The sequence below is a fragment of the Pituophis catenifer genome, unplaced genomic scaffold (assembly GCF_029215685.1).
Source record: "Pituophis catenifer annectens isolate HBS135680 unplaced genomic scaffold, rPitCat1.0.hap2 SCAF_8, whole genome shotgun sequence".
In the NCBI taxonomy this organism is placed as follows: Eukaryota; Metazoa; Chordata; class Lepidosauria; order Squamata; family Colubridae; genus Pituophis; species Pituophis catenifer.
In genome coordinates this window covers 63,634,699-63,640,698 of record NW_027256888.1, presented here as the reverse complement: position 1 = coordinate 63,640,698, position 6,000 = coordinate 63,634,699, and positions in this window count along the sequence as shown.

Here is a 6,000-nt window from a genome sequence, read left to right as displayed (position 1 = left end):
AGTATTGATCGCCCAGCTGAAACAAAGTGACTACTTGCTTACAAGTCTGTTTTCCTATGTGTGCACTCACTTCCTTTTATTCCCATGGTAGCCTGCATATTGTACATTGTACAAAGCACATGCACAGGAAATTGTAACATGTAAGCCTGTAACATACAAGTTGCAAAGTCCAGAGCCTGCCACATTTCCCCCCTAGAAGGCTATCTAAGGGTGACTCATGGTCTTCCAAAAAACTGCTGTTCCCCTGGGCTTCTTACAGATGGAGATGATTTTGCCCTGTTTCCTCCTGTGGCTTCTCTCTTTTCCCTAATCTGCTTTAGCCTGTACTTGGCAGTGGGATAGTCAAGAGTGAGGTCAGGCTTGCTATGCATTTGCCAGATGCCAGACCCTTACTCATGTGTGCACCATGGTACTTTCCAACCACAACAGGTGTGTCCTCTTTCAATCTCTTTCACATTTCAACAGCAGAGTAGAACACTCACTGACTCTTCTTTTTTCCTCCAAGAAAAGCAAGTTATTAAATCTGCCAAGGTGTTAGCTCTGCAGTTTAAGGGAATGATAGCCACAGAATCTGTGGCACAGACCAAAATGCTGTTTTTCTTTCTTTGAATTACATGATTGGAAATGCATCTTCTCTATTGCTATATTTTGGCATTTATATTAGCAGCCAGTCTTTTGCATCTCCATTACCCACCAACATTAATTTTATGCAATCTAACTTTTATCCTCTGGGCTACATTGTTATATTATATATTATATATTGAATTATATATTATATTATATATTGAATACTGAAAATTACAGCATCGCATAATGATATGTCTATTAGGGATTTCTTAGGAAAATTTATACTAGAGGCATCATAGTTTCTCAGGCAACATTTTGTCAGGTGTTTTTCTTTTTAAAGAAATCCAGTAATTGTTGGCTACAAGTAAACAAATCAGCATGGCTTTTGTAGTTTTTATAATTCCCTTACATTCCGTATATTGTAGATGTACAAAAATCATTAAAATAATGTGTGGTGACTATATGCATATTTAATAAGAATGCATCTATATAGTGTCTATATATAAATTGCAGAAAAAGTTAGGGGTTATGATGGCAATTGCCAATTTTTAATTTCTTATTAAAAGTCCAGGAAATGCATTCACAGTTGTGCAGGAGTGCATATTTTGAAATAAAAAGCCTGTACCATTTTTCTTAGTGACATAATTACATGAATTCACATCAAAAACTAGATTCCTCATGAAACACCCAGATTGTCCAAGAATAAAATAAAAGGGGTTTTTTTTTTTTGATAGCTATGGAATTTTAGTTCTCATTTAATTGAGGAGAATGTGTTGAGTTTGTTTTGCTAAGTTTACGAGCAAATATTTCTGAAATTTTTAAATTTTCTGTAACCCTGGTTTTATTTAATATTTTATAGATGGGATGACTATTACTATTTTATTTTATTAATAAAATATTTTATTAAATTAATAAAGTAAATGATTTATTAATTAACAAAAATAAAATAGTAGAAGTAACACAGAAAGAAAGATAGTTAAATTAGCTTCATTTTGTAATTTTAGTAAAAGAAAGATAACCGTGGCTTTAATATTAGGAATGTCATTGTATTTTCTTTTTTAATTAATCCAAGGTTGGGGGAAAGTGAAAGAGAAGAAGCAATAGGCAAAAACTTGTATGTCAGCTGCTTTTGATTATTTTTCATTACTATAATCAAAATCTAAAGGATTAATTTAATGCCCTGATTTGTTCATGCAATTATATCTATGATCCATATATCTATACTAACAGAGAAGATTTGTTATTGTTGTTCTTAGTCAATCATTTTTATTGTTGAATTTAAAGTATAACTTTGCTATTTTATTTTTTATATTTTATTCTTAACTTCATTGAACAGTATTTTGGTAGAAATAACAATCTAATATGTGAACAGATTCCACTTTGATTTGTAAATAAAATGACACTAATAACATTAATGGAAAATAAATAATGATAAATAAATAATTGCAATTAAAAATAAAAAAACAAAACAGAGTAACAAGAGGCTATGTTGGAAATAGTTGGTTTTCCAAGAAAACAACAGCAAAAAAAACAAAAACAAACAAAAACAAATGCTGATAAGTGATTGACAGAATTTTAAAAATTAAATGAAAGAATTAGTATCCAAGGAAGAACAAGATTTTCCATTGGTGGAAAGCCATAAATCAAAGATAAAAATTGCTGTCTTTCAATCACTTGTGAGGTCTCTTTCTCTGGTCCTTTTCTCAGTAGACGAGATGGAAATTTCTTGTAATCAATGACAAGTCATTCCCGAAATGCAGCTTTGGGCTATGGACATACTCTCTCTCTCGCTCTCTCTTTATGGCAGCCACAATGATGGAATAAACATATTTATTTGTCTGATGCTCTAACTGGAGTGTGTGATATAAGACTAAGGTCAACTACTTTTAGAAGAGAGGCCATTATTCTTCTAAAATAGGAGCAAATAAGGGTTTGAGGCCGTGAATCTATTGCATGTTACGTCTCTCTCAAATAATCTTAAGAGCTGCATTAAGGTCAATGTGAAGCCCTGAACAGGTGTCTTTTCCATAATCTATCATAAGTCAATAGCTGTAGTAGAGTGGTGAAGAAGCAACTGAGGTATGCATGTTCCTGGTTTGAGTCTTGTTTGTGCTATGAATTTAGCAAAATGCTAAAAATGGCTGTAGGAAAAATTTCTAATCTTTTTGATTTCAGTACTCTTCTCCTGTTTACTACAGAAATGCAATGACATCAACTTCCCTTATAAAGTTTTGGTAAAAATTGGAAAAAGACTGTCCTCCACTTAGAGTGTGACAATACTACATAAATATGAAATGTTTTTAATATAGTTATTTCATACTCTTCGATCGCCTCCCTCATTTTGAACCAAGTTTTTATTCAGAAGGATTCTATAATAAATTCTGCCTGCACATTTATGCCAATGCCCCACATGTTCATATGAAAGCTATCCCTATTCTATTAGTTTTCTAAGATCTTCCACAGGAAAACTTTCTTTCAAAAGCTGCACCAAATTTCTCCAACAAAAGGAAAAGGGTGTGAGCCATTGATATTTTTCATTGAAATATACCTTATTAGATATTGACATTTTATTGGCATGTGATAGCCATTAAATGTATTGGCAGGAATATTTTTTAACAAAATAACTTGAACTGCAATATCTGCCTGTCTACCTATTTTGATGATGGATGTCAAATTAAATATACCATTGAAATTTCAGTTTTTCATTAGCATTAGCTGAGATTCATTCCTCTAACCTTTTGCATTTTGTCAAGGTTGCTCTGCTTGATCTGCATTGAGCGCACAGTGAAGAGTCTGAGTGATTACTTTGCCACATGGCCAAGTGGCACATCAGTTCAAGATGAGTTGAGAGTAAAAATACATGCTTCATCAGAAACTATCTACCCATAGCTTGGAATTAGTAGGGGTTCATATGTCCTGGCCTTGGCTTATTTTACATTTTAAAGGGAAAGGGGAAAAGGTGATGGGAAGTATCAATTTATACATTTCAAATCTGTAAATCTACCTGAACCATGCTAAAAAATTATTTAGGTTCAGCCTTTAGGCTCAAGTTGTGCTGACAATGCACACTATGCTGTTCTATAGCAAAACAAAAGACCTTTATATATGAGCACCCAAATAGTGGAATCTGAAATGAAGAAAAGCCACAAAAGAGTCACAAGGCAGAGTGGACGAATCAAATGTTGCAACTATCACATACGTGAGTAAACACTACAATACTCTATATCTCTGTCCAATGCTTTTATTTGAAGATTAAGGATTCAGTGTAATTCTTTTAAATGTCCTTCTTTTCAATGATTTTTTTCATTGCATTTATTAAGTTCTTGATCTGGTTTCCTAAGTGGCAAACTGGGATGGCAATCAGTCACCCCATGTTTATGTGCTTGAGAGAAACCATAGTAGCTGCTATCAGTACTGATAGGTTTGGGCTGTAGAACTAGCCTTCATACTACCGCAGCTCCATCATTTCTAATTTTTCACTGGCTGCTTTGTTCAGCTCTTGAAGGAAAAGTATATTCTAACTAATAGGTCTTCTTTCTTTGGCAATTGTATTGCCAAAATTTTGCAATTCATTCTCCTACTGTGATTTTATTATAGATTCTTAGATAACCATCTTGATGCAAAATGTGTGTTTTATTAATTAGCTTTGGGCCATTAAAGTTTCTTTAGGTATCTCACACATTTTTTGCTGTTTAACCTTATCATTTCTTGGTCTCGTTTCAGATCTATGAGACACCTTGCTCCAGTTCAATCTTCCATCATAAAATAATCTGGCTATCTGTCTTATTTCATCCTATGGTTTTTGTAAACTTTTCCTGCATCTGCTGTATAAATAACAATCCTAAGTGAATGACTATGAATCTAATGTGATAAATAAAAACATGGCTAGCCTGGCTTCCCATCTTCCTCCCCTGCCTTCTGCTCTCCTCCCCTTTGCAGCAGGCAGGTAAGTGGCTGCTGCTGCATGGAAGAAGAAGTGAGGGATTGCAAGGATGGCTAGGAAACTGTCACAACATGTTGAAAATGAGGATCATATGACTGCAACAAAAGCCTGGCAGCTGAAGCAGCCACAATATTCCTTCAAGAGTCATGGGCCCCATTTTGGAAGCATTCTGTAAATTGGCTGATTTGAAGTAGTAGATTGATTCAAAAATTAGTTTAGTTCACTTTATTGTCATTGCACCTCGTACAACGAAATTAAATTGCATCTTCAGTGTACATTATAACTATAAAAATAAAACACAAACACACATCCTTCACATTTTATACAATTGAACTGAAAATGCGATATTGCATTAATATTGCACTATACAGTAGAATACACTATAAAAAGGACATGGTGGCTCAGTGGCTAAGACGCTGAGCTTGTCAATTGAAAGGTTGGCAGTTCAGCGGTTCGAATCTTAGTGCTGCGTAATGGGGTGAGCTCCCGTTACTTGTCCCAGTTTCTGCCAACCTAGCAGTTTGAAAGCAAGTAAAAAATGCAAGTAGAAAAATAGGGACCACCTTTGGCGGGAAGGTAACAGCATTCCGTGAACCTTTGTTGTTTAGTCATGCCAGCCACATGATCATGGAGATGTCTTCGGACAGCGCTGGCTCCTCAGCTTTGAAACGGAGATGAGCACTGCCCCCTAGAGTTGGGAATGACTAGCATATATGTGTGAGAGGAACCTTTATCGTTACCTTATACAGTAGAATTCGATATAGTTACTGCCCTGGGATAGAAGCTGTTTTTCAGCCTATTTATTTATTTATTTATTTATTTTTTCAGATTTATATGCCGCCCTTCTCCAGTAGGATTCGGGGCGGCTCACAACAATAAAAAAAAACCCTGACAATAAGTAAAAATTAAATAATATTAAAACCAAATTAAAAATCCCCAAATCCCCAAATTAAAATCCACGGCAGATCAGGGAAGTTGGTGGAAGAGCCATGTCTTTAGGTCGGCGTGGAAGGTGCGGAGGTCGGGGGCTGTCCGGAGCTTGGTGGGCAACCCATTCCAGAGGGTTGGTGCGGCCACAGAGAACGCCCTTATCCTGGGGACCGCCAGCCCACACTGTCTAGCTGAGGGGACCCGGAGGAGGGTAGCCCTATGTGAGTGCACTGGGCGGTGGGAGGCTGGTAGGAGGTGATCCTGCAAATACCCCAGGCCCGTGCCATGAAGGGCTTTATAGGTGAGTACCAGCACCTTGAAGCGAATCAGGGGGACCACCGGCAGCCAGTGCAGCTGGTGCAATAGTGGTGTTATATGGGAGTAGCGGGACGCACCCGTAACTACTCGCGTGGCCACATTCTGGACCAGTTGGAGCCTCTGGGTACACCCCAAGGGCAGCCCCATGTAGTGGGCATTGCAGTAATCCAACTGAGAGATAATGAGAGCCTGAGTGACCGTATTGAGGGCGTCCCTGTCTAGAAAAGGGTGTAACTGGCGCA